This window comes from Pongo pygmaeus, chromosome X (genome assembly GCF_028885625.2).
Source record: "Pongo pygmaeus isolate AG05252 chromosome X, NHGRI_mPonPyg2-v2.0_pri, whole genome shotgun sequence".
Classification (NCBI taxonomy): domain Eukaryota; kingdom Metazoa; phylum Chordata; class Mammalia; order Primates; family Hominidae; genus Pongo; species Pongo pygmaeus.
The window spans coordinates 9,960,396-9,973,539 of NC_072396.2; the positions used below are offsets into that span (position 1 = coordinate 9,960,396).

A 13,144-nucleotide genomic window follows, 5' to 3' on the forward strand; every position below is an offset into this window, starting at 1 on the left:
AGTTGTGCCACTGCGCACCAGCCTGGGTGACAGAGGGAGACCCTGTTTCTACGGGGAACAAAAAAAGAAGTTAAAGAGATAAGATAAAGAATGGGGGGAGGGGGCGTATTTTTTGCAGGAGGGAGATTTTGAGGGTTTAGCCTTGGAAAAGGAGCAGAACAGATGAGAAGGTCATAAACGTGGAACCTTTGGAAGCAGAAAGGAAGATGATTTCTCTTAAAAAGTTTTGCCTAGAGATGACTAATGTGAAGGTCTTGGTGTTTTAAGGGAGCAGGGAAAGCCAGAGGTGGTGGGTCCAGTGGATGCAGGAACTGACCCAGGCTTTCAGATTGTACACTGGGGAGCAGAGAGTGCGTGCTTGGGGGTGGGGAGGCTGCTGGCCAGGGCTGACCTCCCTCCTCCCACGACCCCTGCCTAGAATCAGAGTAGCCTCATTTAGTGTACTTGAGTCAAGGCCTTCTGTTTAAGAGCTTATTTGAACTCATTACAGTCATCGCTTGGTATCCTTGGGGGATTGGTTCCAGGACCTCCTGCAGATACCCAAATGAGTGCGCACTCAAATCCTGCAGTCCTCTCCGCAAAACCTGCTGATAGGAAAAGTCAGCCCTCTGTGTCTGTGGGTTTTGCATCCCCAGATACTGTATTTTCCATCTGAATTTGGTTGTGAATGCAGAACCTGCCCATAAGGAGGGCCAATTGTATTTATTGAAAAAAATCCGTGTTGTTCAAGGGTCGGTTATAGTTTGAACTACAACAAGCAAGCAACCAAACAAAAACCCCCCAAAACCAAAGCTTTAATTGGTTAAGTCAGAGCAGACTAAAAAGGACTACATGCCCAGTGGAACTTTCTGTATAGTCTGGTAGCCATATCTGGCTATGAAGCACCTGAAATGTGGCTCATGCAACAGAGGAATTGAATTTTAAATTTTATTCCTTTTAAATATATATTTTTGTCTTTCTTCTTTTCTTTTTTTTTTTTTTTTTCCCCTGAGATGGGGTCTCGCTTTGTCACCCAGGCTGAAGTGCAGGGTCGCGATCACGGCTCACTGCAGCCTTGACCTCTTGGGCTCAAGCGATCCTCCCACTTCAGCCTCCCAAGTAGCTGGGGCCACAGGCATGAGCTACCTTGCCCGGCTAATTTTTTAACTTTTGTAGACATGGGGGTCTCGCCATGTTGCCCAGGCTGGTCTCAAACTCTTGGTCTCAAACAATGCTTCCACCTCGGCCTCCCAAAGTGCTAGGATTACAGGTGTTGAGCCACAGCGCCCAGCCTAAATATGTATTTCAGTAGCTCCATATGGGGAGATGTCTTGGACAGAGCAGATTAGCCCGTGAGACTCTCTGGTCCTTGAGTGAGAGGGAAAGATGAGGGCTTGCAGATGATCCCAGTGGGCTGGTTCTGGAAGCAAAACCTGCAGTCCCCATGGCTTGGGGAAGGCTGACCGTAGCAGGTGGGAGGAGCTCCCTGAAGGCCAGGGCTGAGCAGTGGCGGAGAACAGGGCCCGTGCTCACGTATCCCACACCCCAGAACTTGGTGTGCTGGATTCCAGGCTTGTGTGTTTCTCATTATGACTATATAAACGCCAGGAGGGTTGGGACTGTGTGATTTTTCTTCTTGCTTGGATGCTCGAGAGTTCTTCGTTAATTGGTGAAGGAAAGCTGGCTCTAAGGAGAAGCAGTTGAAGTGGAGTTCATTGCCCCCACTTCTCTGCAGCAGGAACGCCTTGTCCCTCCTGCCTCGGTTGAACTCACTTTCTCAGGCTCCCACCTTTGAATGGAGGCTCTTATCAGGCTCTCTATCCCCAGCGACTCTGTTGACATTTCCCCATGGGAAAGGAAAAGACCATCTGAAAGTTTCCATCTGTGCGCAAGGTTTTCTGAACATGTTGACAACATGGGTTTAATTTTGTGAGGTTAGCAAGAGTTCTTGTGGTTTGGGATTTAGTAAAAACTGTAGGCTTTGTATGGGAAGAAAATCTCTCTCACCTCTGTCTTCTATTCTTCATTCCCTACACAGACTCTCCACTTCTCTTTAGCACTAAAAACACAAACTAAGCATTATGTTTAAAAAAAACCCAAACCCCAAGTCCAGTAGCTGATTGCCCTGCTTTAGCTTTTCTCCCTCATTGTCATTCTTCAAAGAAAGACTCCACTCCTTTCAGCTGTCACCCTTTCACCCTGATCACCGCATGCCGTCTGGCCTCTGCCCCACTTGAAAGAAGCACTCTTCCAAGGGCACCCGGGAACTCGGAACTGTGAACCCCCAGAGTCTGCCCAGCCCCTCTGTCCCTGCCTTCTGAGCAACAGCGACTGGTGCCGCGACCGGGGGTGCCCCTTTCCCTGGGCAGCATTACCCACACTGGGCCACAGTGGGCCAAGTCACCCACCCCAGGCCACATTGGGCCATGTCACCCACACTGGGCCAGGTCACCCACACTGGACCATATGAGGCCACGCCACTCACACTGGGTCATGTCACCCACCCCAGGCCACACTGGGCCATGTCACCCACACTTGGCAGGGTCCTATCTTTCTCCACTCTGGTGCCTCCTTTATCTTGATGCCCAAGACTCTCTCAAAACTCCAGTGGTTCAGCACAGTGTGGGGACAGAGACTTCAGCGAGGCGCCCCCAGCCCCACCCTTGAGGGGAAATAAGCGCCAACTCCTTGTGCCTGAGACTCAAAGGGTCGTGTGCCTTTACTGGCCCCCTTGCCTTACACCAGTGTCCTTAACCTTTCTGTGTGTGTGCGTGGCTCTCTGTAGTCATCGAGTGAAGCTGCAGAGGTCTCAGAATCACATTCTAAAATAAAAGTAGAATCATAAAGGAAGCGATTAAAAGTGCAATTGTCAAAATATCAAAAACATGATTTGTTGAATAGTGCTTTTTTCTTTTCTTTTTATTGGTAAAATACATGTAATATAAAATTTTGTCATTTTAACCTTTTTTTTTTTTTTTTTTTTTTAAGACAGAGTCTCACTCTGTTGCCCAGGCTGGAGTGCAGTGGCACGATCTTGACTCACTGCAACCTCCACCTCCCAGGTTCAAGCAATTCTCCTGCCTCAGCCTCCTGAGTAGCTGGGATTACAGGCACACACCACCACACCCAGCTAATTTTTGTATTTTTAGTAGAGACAGGCTTTCACCCTGTTGGCCAGGCTGGTCTCAAACTCCTGACCTCAGGTCATCCACCCGCCTTGGCCTCCCGAAGTGCTGGGATGACAGGCGTGAGCCAGTGTGCCCGGCCTGTTTTAACCATTTTTAACTGTACAGTTCAGTAACAGCAAGTACGTTCACACTCTTGCGCAGCCAACCTCCAGAACTCCTTTTGTCTCGTAGTCCTGAAACTCCATACGTAACTACCCACTCATTTCCCCATTCCCAGCCCCAGCAGCCACCCAACTTTCTGTTTCTGTGTGCTTCACAGCTCTGGGACCTCAGATACGTGGAATCCTACACTATGTGTCTTTTTGTGACTGGCTTATTTCACTCAGCGTACTGTCCTCCAGGGTCGTCCACGTGGTAGCATGTGTCAGAATGTCTTTCCTTTTTAAGGCTGAGTGCTGTTCCATTGTATGGATAGGTCACTTTATTCCTGTAACTGTATAGATGGATACCTGGGTTGCTTCCACCTTTTGACTGTTGTGAATAATGCTGCTACAAACTTGCCTGCACAAATATTTCCTTCAGATCCTGCTTTCAGTTCTTTGATGTATGCTTTGTAAACCTTTTTTATTTTTTCCTTTGGTTTTGAGACGGGGTTTCACTCTGTCCCCCAGGCTGGAGTCCAGTGGCACGATCGTGACTCAGTGTAGCCTCGATCTCCTGGGCTCAAGCGATCCTCCTGCCTCAGTCTATCAAGTAGCTTGGACTACAGGCCCATGCCACCATGCCCAGCTAATTTTTGTATTTTTGGTGGAGATGAAGTCTTGGTATGTTGCTCAGGCTGGTCTTGAACTCCTGGGCTCCAGCGATCACCTGTCCTTGGAGGGAGTTGGCAATGGAAGTGGGTTGGCTGTTGGAGCCCATTAGAATATTCCAGAGGGATGATGGTTCCTTGGACCAGGGTGTGGTCCAGGAGCTGGAGAGATGGGAGTCAATTACAGACAAGACAGTGGGATTTATTGGGATTCTTGATTTCCCTCAGTGGTGAGAAATTTCCTCTTTCCACACACCTTCCATGGAAACCCGGAACACCATGGGTCCCCTGTAGGCAGTCTTAAGAGGATAGCTGTTTTTGTTCTCCTTCCAAATTCCCATTAGACTTGAGGTCAGAGTCACACTTTACTTGTTTTGAATATTTAAAGTAGTATACCTAATAGCTCAATAGACTGTATGCTTTTATTTTTATTTTTTGAGCCTGCCTTCCTAGGTATTTGGACAAATTTCTCCATAAGAGAAGTGAACACGTAACTCTAACTTGTAATAGCAAATACCGCAGGAACACTGGGAGCCACATATTAAGATGTTATTAGACCTTCCCTGGAGTATCCAAATGGTCTATAATTGCTTAATAAGGAGACGTTTTTGTTGAGATTTACATGATAGAGATTTGCTTTTTAAAAAGAAATTATCCAAATTTGAATGGAAAAATTGCATAGTCTCCTGAGTGTTGTTTTGCCTTTGACTTTGTACTGTTTAAGAACTGATTATGAGCAGGAGGAAATAACTCACTTCAGCTGTAATATAAACGTGCATTGGTATTTAAGCATATGTGACACATAAAACAATACCAACTTGGCCAGCATTTAAATGTTTATGTAAATTACATTTTTGGACAGGCACTTTCCTCTATTTTGCAGAGAAAATAATTTTTTCCCAAAGAGATTTTGTGTTAAAAACAATCCCTAATGCTATTATTAGGAGTGTTAGATGACTTCGATGTGGTTTTCCTCTTTTTGCCTGAAAGTCTTGAGTGCTGAAGCATCTAGTGCTATTCTTGTGTCCGGGAATGTTCCTGCCTCATTTTTGTTTCTAGTCCTGTTTCTTCCTGTGTCAGAAATAAGACTAATGCATGCAGCTGCACCTATAGTTCAAGATGAAGGGGTCTGTGTGAGAGAGAGAACGTCTGTGCATGTGTGTATGTGTGTGAGTGTGTGTGTGAGAGAGGAGAGACGGGGCGGGGTGGGGAGAGAGAGAGAGAAAAGAGAGAGGGAAAAAAAAAACACAGCCTCTTTGTAATACCTGGTTGACTCAGTGAAGTCTGGCTCTCTGAGCTTTACTGAATTCCTCCTTACTTATTTTGGGGCCGGAGGTGGAGATGAGTTCAAAAGCAGATAAAATTTGCCTGTCACCTAAATGAGCAGAATAGATTGCGCATAATCTTTTGTAGATGAAGCCTGTGTTTTTGGCATTCTGCTCTCAAGTTTTCCTCTGAGCTGATCTGAGAGTGAACTGGAGTGTTAAGTTGAGAGAGATGTTGATGACTCTGGTGTGGTCTTTTCCTTTCGGGGAAGTGGAGATGAAACGACTTGCCCCGGGGTCCCTGGGAAGCAGAGCTTGTGCCAAGATGTAATTTTCCGGTTCTAAGCCCTGTGGTCTTTCTTCTACAGCAAAGTGGGTACCCTTTATCTGTAAGGGACCAGAGAGTATGGATTTTAGGCTTTTGGGGCCAGTCTTGGCAACTATTCACCTCTGCAACTCAGCCACATTGTGAGAAGGCAGCCCTGCACATTGCATAAACAAACAAATGTGGCTGTATTCCAATAAAACTCCATTTATGGCCACTGACTTTTGAATTTCGTAGAATATTCTGTAAGCATGTGTCGGCAGCCTCCCCTGTGCAGGCGCACACTCGGAGGTAGTCGCGTTGGGGAAAGTTGCTTTCTGCCCTCCTGGGGTTGATAGACTTGTGGGGAGGCAGATACTGGAAAGCAGCCGCAGACACACCAAAGGGGGAGTCAGTCCCCTGTCATGGGAATCGTGATGGGGAGCAGCCCTCCCCTGTGCATTTAGAAAGGCCCCGCCACACAGAACCATTGGGAAGCGGAGGCTTGGAGATTGCATGGGATTTGAGATGAGCCAGGCGTGGGCAGGGAGATGGCACAGGGGAAAGGAGGATCGCCGTGGATCACACAGGACAAAGGAGGGCCTGACCTGTCCACCCCCAAAGCCCTTTGCTTCCCTTGCCCACGTTGGTGTAGGGTGGCCCGAGAGGGGCCGCACTGTGAGGAGTGACTGTAGCTGCAGCTCAGCAGCGCCTCAGGAGAAGCCAGCCGTCTCTACACACCACAGGAGTTTATTTCCAGTGTGGGAGAGGGACTCTTGAGGGAGAAGGACAAGATGCCCGTTTGCCCTACAGATCCTTTGAGGAAAATTACTATAGGGGTCTCATCTCTGTTGTATTTATTGTAGTACGACCTTTTTTTTAAGTGATTCACCATAATCTCTCTAGGCCGTATTTAGGCACTGACCCCAAATGTGCGTTAAAAAAAAAGTTTGGGATATTTTGGTTTATTTATTTGTGTGTATGTATATAGTTGTTAAATTGGTGTCCTTGGGGTGGGGGTCGATCGGTGGAACTTTCTATCTTCTCTGCCGTCTTGCACCACCCCATATTTTGGTTTGTTTTTGTTAGAGGTCAGCAAACCTTTTCTTGTCAATGGCCAGATAATAAATATTTTGTGGTTTTTAAACCCTGTAGTCTCTGGGTGTTGTATGGCAAAAGCAGCCATTGACAACATGTGAGTGACTGAGTGTGTTTATTTATGGGCACTGAGGTGCTGGGATCCCATATTCACACTGTTCCGCCACCATCACCGCCATTCATAACTCTCAAACTTTTTCTTTTTCTTGGCGGGGGAGTGGAGCAGGGTCTTGCTCTGTTGCTCAGGCCAGAGTGCATCACGGCTCCCTACAGCCTTAACGACCCTCCCATGTCAGCCTCCCGAGTAGCTGGGACCACAGGTGCGCATCACCACGCCAGGCTAATTTTTTAACTTTTCTGTAGAGACGTGGTCTCCTTAGGTTGCCCAGGCTGGCATCAAACTCCTGGCCTCAAGCATTCCACCCACTCCTGCCTCCCAAAGTGTTGGGGTTACAGGTGGGAGCCACCGTGCCCAGCCTCAGAACTTTTTCATTATCCCAACCTGAAACCTGGTCCCCATGAAACAGTAACTCCCCATTCTCCCTTCCCCCGGAGCCCCTGGCACCCACCGTTCTATTTTCTGTGTCTGTGGATTTGACTAGTCTGAGGTGCCTCATGTCAGTGGAATCACGCTGTGTTTGTCCTTTTGTGTCTGGCTTTTTTCACTTAGCATAATGTCCTTGAGGTTCTCCCATGTTGTAGCCTGTGTCAGGACATTTGCAGCTCAGTTCATTTCCGAGGAATTGTCCTACATGCAGGGGGTCTTAGGAACACAGGTAACTTCACTTCCCATTTGAAGAACGAGGAGTTCTCCCGAGGCCCTGAACAGGAATAGAGACTGTGAGGCATTGGCATTTGGAAGGAAGTGTCTCTGAAATAGAAACGACTGTCAGATGAAGAGGGACAGTTCAGTATGTTACCCGGGCCTGCCTTTCCAGGGATCCCCAGCCTCTTTGCCTAGTTCCCACTCTGGGCCCCTGGGCAGGTGACCCGCAGCTGCACATGGGTTTCCTGGGAGATCTTGGGAGAGAGGCTCAGGATCAGAGCCTGGGGAGTGCAGGAGCTTGGCGGGGGGCGGGGGGTGCTGCTTTGGGGATTGGGAGGAGTGGGCTGGGGCGGGGTCACAGAGTCTTTAGCTGAACCCATGGGTGCTCTGGGTCTTGGCTTGTCCTGACTCAAGTCAAGGGGCCCAGGCCTTTGTAAAGGTCCTCATTGCCCATTCACTGGGGCCTGGCTTTGGGTGAGGGTGGCAATTGGAGATAGGGGGAAGCCCTGAACGGGAATCTTGGCCACACACTGCTGTATCCTCGACACCAAATTCTATCCCACCTGTTGCTGGCTGTTCTGGAAACCAGCACTGAAAAATACGGAGTGGAAAAGTTTTCTGATTTTTTTTCCTGCTTTGTTTGGGTTTTTTGGAAAACAATTTCAAAATTAGCATATGGCTTGTTAAAATTAAATCACAAAGGAAGTGCCTATGGTAATGTTTTGATCAGGCTCTAGGTCTGTGTGAACCACGGCCCATATTTGAAAATCCAGCTTTATTGGGACATAGCCATGCCCATTGCTTTCTCTGTCCTCTGTGGCTGCTTTAGTGTGCCACCAGGGCAGACTTGGGTGGGTTGCAGCAGAGATGGCATGGCCCTCAGGGTCTAAGATGTTTACTCTCTTGCCAGTCCTCTGTTATCTCTGGTCTTTGTGGTTGCCACAGTTTTCTTGGATCCAGGAGTTAAAGGCAGTCCTGAGGGGTGATGACCTCATCTCCGCAGTTGCCTGGAATGCTGAATTTCAGACGTGCTAAAGGAGGGGTCGCAGACATTGTGTGGAATGCATTCAGACCCCAGATGTGGGTGCAGGAAGGCAGGCATGGCACAGCCAGGTAGAGACTGGTTTCCAGGCCCAAGCGGCCTTCAGCAGCTGTGCGCCTTGTTTCTGATGTCGTTTGGGAGTAAAAATAATGTAGACATGGGGGGTCATGAGGCTCAGGGTTAAAAACTTAAAGGAAACCTCCATGGCATGGTCGGGCGCAGTGACTCACGCCTGTAACCCCAGCACTGTGGAATGCCAAGGTGGAAAGATCGCTTGAGGCCAAGAGTTGGAGACCAGCCTGGGCAACATAAGGAGACCCTGTCTCTACAAAAAAAAAAAAAAAAAAAAAAAAAATGACCAGGTGTGGTGTGGCGCACACCTGTGGTCCCAGCTACTCAGGAGGCTGAGGCAGGAGCCCGGGAGGTTGAGGCTGCAGTGAGCTGTGATTGCACCATGGCACTCCAGCCTGGACCACAGAGCAAGACCCAGTCTCAAAGAAAGAAAGAGAGAGATAGAGAGAAAGAGAGAGAGAAACCTCCATGGCTGATGCATGGAGGAATGGGTTAATATCTAGAAATACGCTGAGTCGTGGAGTAAAGAAAACCCACAATAGAATACCTGATGAATGTGGGGAAAGCACTTCTGAGCTCCTCTAGTTATAGAAGACCTAAAAAGGAGATTTAAAAAAACGAACAGGAGAGCCCTATTATTGTTGATGTCTTCCAAAACGAACATGCATTTATAAGCCAGGTGGTATTTTAATGTCACGAGGGGGTCCATTCTCCCATCTGTCTCCTTTGCTTTTGTTAGAGTCAGTAGCTTTTGGGTCTGCTTGACATTGGAGAGGATGCTGAATGCAGAAAATTTTGTTTAATTATAATGATTTGATTTTTTTCCTTCTGTATTCAAGTTTGCCTGCTTCTAATGAATTGGCAGAAATGAAGAGCTTTCTCAGATATTGCCAGGACCATTTAAAAGCAATTAAAATCAATTTAGTTATTAAATTTGAAATTATTGTCTGGCTAAATGATAGTTTAAAATTCAATTTATACTGGCACTTACTTTTTAATGAACAGACCACATCACACACTTTTATGTTCTCAAATTATCTGTGGCTTTAAAGCTGTAACAAAAAAGGTGCTCTTTTAAAAAAGCCCTGCATGTTTCCTTTTTCCTCTCTACTTCCGCTAAAATATTTACATGTTTCTTTTAAAATAAGGTGAGAAAATCCCCTTGACTTCTCAATTTTAAGAAACTATACTTATCTTTTCATCACAAATGTTCATTTATCTGTGTTGAAGTCAACCCAAGAAATCTTAAAATATAACGGAAAGAAAATGTTTCTGGATTTTTTCCCCTAGAATACATATACTTTTAAATGGCACGTTTTAGCCATTGACCTTAATTCCTCCCTCCCTCCATTACATTTTTAGATGTGTTCAATGAAACGTAGTCCTCCCCCTTTAAAAAAATGGACCGAGCATCACGTGTGAGGCTGCAAAGAGGCTCCCTGCCAAAGCATCTTATCTGCCGCTGGTAAAGCCCCGCCCCTCCGTCAGCAGCTAACCCTTGAGCGGGATGTGTGCTTGTGCCGGGTGCATTGCATTAAGAGAATGCAACTGAATAGAGAAGGATCGGGACCTTTTGTGCAGAGGTGGGGAGTGTTAAAAAGGGGGAGGCCTGGGCGGGAGGGTGGAGTTAGTGGGAGATGGGTATGCTTAGTGCTTAAATTCCCTGCATTCCCTCAAACGAATTTAAGAAACTCACACAGTAAATGAGTCAGGTAGAGGGAGAGAGGGAGAGAGGGAGGGGAGAGGGAGAGTTCCTTTCATTCATGACACGATGAACTTTGCGTGCTTCAGAACAATTTACATTTTTCCTTATTTTGAGGTACTTTTTTGAACTAAGAACCTGGAGGGAGGGAGGGAGGGAGGGAGGGAGGGAGGGAGGGTGGGTGTGTGTGTGTGTGTGTGTGTGTGTGTGTGTGTGTGTGTGTGTGTGTGTGTGTGTGTGTGTGTGTGTGTGTGTGTGTGTGTGTGTGTGTGTGTGTGTGTGTGTGTGTTGGTGGTGGGGGATTTTTGCCTTATATTTCATAAATATTTCTTGGTTGATTAAATGTCAATAATCTCTCATTTCTGGTTTGTAAAGCTGTTACCTGATCCTTGAATACCACGAATATTTTGTACATTCAAAATAATTGAGAGAAAGTAACAACAACAACAACAAAAAGACACAAATAATAAGCATCTTCGCTTATTTAGGAAGAGTAGATCTGTGCTGGGCGCTGTGGCTCATGTCTGTAATACCAGCACTTTGGGAGGCTGAGGCGGGAGGAACCCTTGAGTCCAGGAGTTCAAGACCAGCCTGGGCAACATAATGAGAGGCTCTTCTTTTTTCTTTTTGAGACATGGTCTCACTCTGTCGCCCAGACTGGAGTACAGTGGTGCTATCTCAGCTCACCGCAACCTCCACCTCCTGGGTTCAAGTGATTCTCCTGCCTCAGTCCCCCTAGTAGCTGGGATTATGGGCGCGCACCACTACCGCCCGGCTAATTTTTGTATTTTTAGTAGAGACGGGGTTTCACCACGTTGGCCAGGCTGGTCTCGAACTCCTGACCTTAAATGATCCACACCCTCTTTGGCCTCCCAAAGTGCTGGGATTACAGGTGTGAGCCACCGCCCTGGGGCGCAAGAGCAAGTCTTTTAAGATCAGTGCTGTCTGTGGGGTGGGAGGGGAGGAGAAGTAGATCTGGCCATGCTGAAAGGTTCGTGCGGTGGCCTCCTGAGCTGCGCACATGCTTCTGGAGCTTTGAGTGGACATTCAGTCTGCATGTGGATCTCTGTGCAAGCCTGCACTGGGAGCCCCTGCCCCAGGAAGCGAAGGCTGCATTTCTTTTATGTCAGTTAACAGATTTCTGCCCCACCCTGGACATCTGAGCGTTAACTGATTTGTAAGGGAGGGGTGAGGGAGGGTAAAATTACAATTCTATATCTTAACATTGGGGGTGAAGCATTTTTACCCTAGAGGAATTCTATCCAAACACATTAAACACTTTTAATGAGGGACAAAGGGTTGGGACTTAGCGGTTAGGGGGCAAGCCCATGAGCCTCACTCCTTCTGCTCTCTCTCCAGGAATTGGAGAGGGAATCCTTTTGCTCAGCATTCCCACGCCTCCCACAGGCCTGGCACTGAGCCCGCGGGCTTGCCTTAGTCTCCTGGGCTGCCCTAACGCAGCACCACGTGCCGGGCGGCTTTAACAACAGCCAGTAATTCTCCCACAGTCCTGGAGGTTGTAAGTCCCAGATGGAGGGGTCGGCAGGGTTGGTTCCTCCCTAGGCCTCTCTCCTGGGCTTGTAGATACAGTCTTCTCCCTGGGTCCTAACAAGGTCATCCCTCTATGTGTGTCTGTGTCCCCTCATCTCTAGTCCTGTTGGATTAGGGCCCATCCTAATGACCTCATTTTACCTTAGTTACCTCTTGAATGGCCCTGACTCCAAATGAACAGTCACATTCTGAGGTCCTGGAGCTTAAGGCTTCAGCATATGAGTTGGGAGTAGGGATGTAACATGCCTAATGTCCAGAACAGGAAAATCCATAGAGGCAGAAAGTGGGCTCCTGCTTGCCAGGGCTGGGGACGGGCAGTGTGGGGTGACTGCTAGCCAGCACAGGGTTTCTTCTGGAAGTGATGAAAGTGTTCTGGAATTAGACAGCGGTTGCACGACTCTGAATGTATTAAAAACCACTGAATTGTACGTTTTGAAAGAATGAATTTCATGGTATGTGAATTATATCTCAGTAAATTTGTTATAAACAAAAACTGTGAGGGTAAGAGGTAAAAGGAAGGGAGTTGAAAGCAGCATCAGGTGTGAACAGCCCATAATTCAGCCCATAGATGAGCGCGAACTCCTAGCACAGCTGTCTGTTGAAGATGTGCATGAATGCTTGCTTTCCTCACCCTTCGGCCTGCTTTTCTCTACTCTCCAATTTCATCATACATTCTCTTCCTTCCTCCCCCTCCCCACTTTTTCAAAATGTTTCTTCTAGTCCTTACTTGTGGTACACAAAATTCCATAAACATAATGCCGCAGTTCAAAGAGGTGTTCTGATGTTAGGGAGATAACTTAGGAAAATATTTTACCTTTGGGGAAGTTTTGGTTTCCTTCTGAGTGAAAACCCTCCATGAAAGAGAAACTTAAATGCAGTTTTCAAATGCTCCTGAGACATTCCCAGCCTTTTCTTTGGGGAGAAGTGAAGGCAGGACAATTTCCGAGGCAAAGAGGGACCTATCGCAGACAGCAGACCCCAAGTAAAGAAAGGCACAGTGGTGGTGGGTATTCGTGCCGTGTTTTGAAAATGTGGAGGTCAGGGATGCTAGCTTACCAGGCCAGCATGATCAAGTTACGAGAAATGGAGACCAGGACACTACCTCTGCTGGGTGTGTTGCTCCGGGCTCCTTCGAAAGGGGAAGCAGCTGGTGGACTTCCTTGGGCTGTGGTGAAATTGGGCTCCCGTAGGTGCCATGAAGGCTCTGCAGAGCCAGGGATGCTTGCACCCTGGAGAGGCCTTGCTCCAGGAGCTCAGGAGCTGGTAGGGGCGGTGACAGTGAAGCACTGGCTTGCCGTGCCCAGTGCTTGGGCAATGCTGAGCTCCGAGGGAGGAACCCAGAACCATGCGAGAGCAAGGGAGGGAGGCAGGCAAGGAGAAGGGTTGCCCGGGAGCCTGCACGTCGGGTCGGTGTTCAAATTGTCTT

General features: G+C 47.7%; 1 protein-coding gene across 5 annotated transcripts in view; it reads left to right on the plus strand.

Annotated features, from left to right (window-relative positions):
* Positions 1 to 13,144, plus strand: part of TBL1X (transducin beta like 1 X-linked) — a 256,300-nt gene that overhangs the window by 57,921 nt on the left and 185,235 nt on the right. The gene's annotated exons all lie outside the window — the stretch shown is intronic.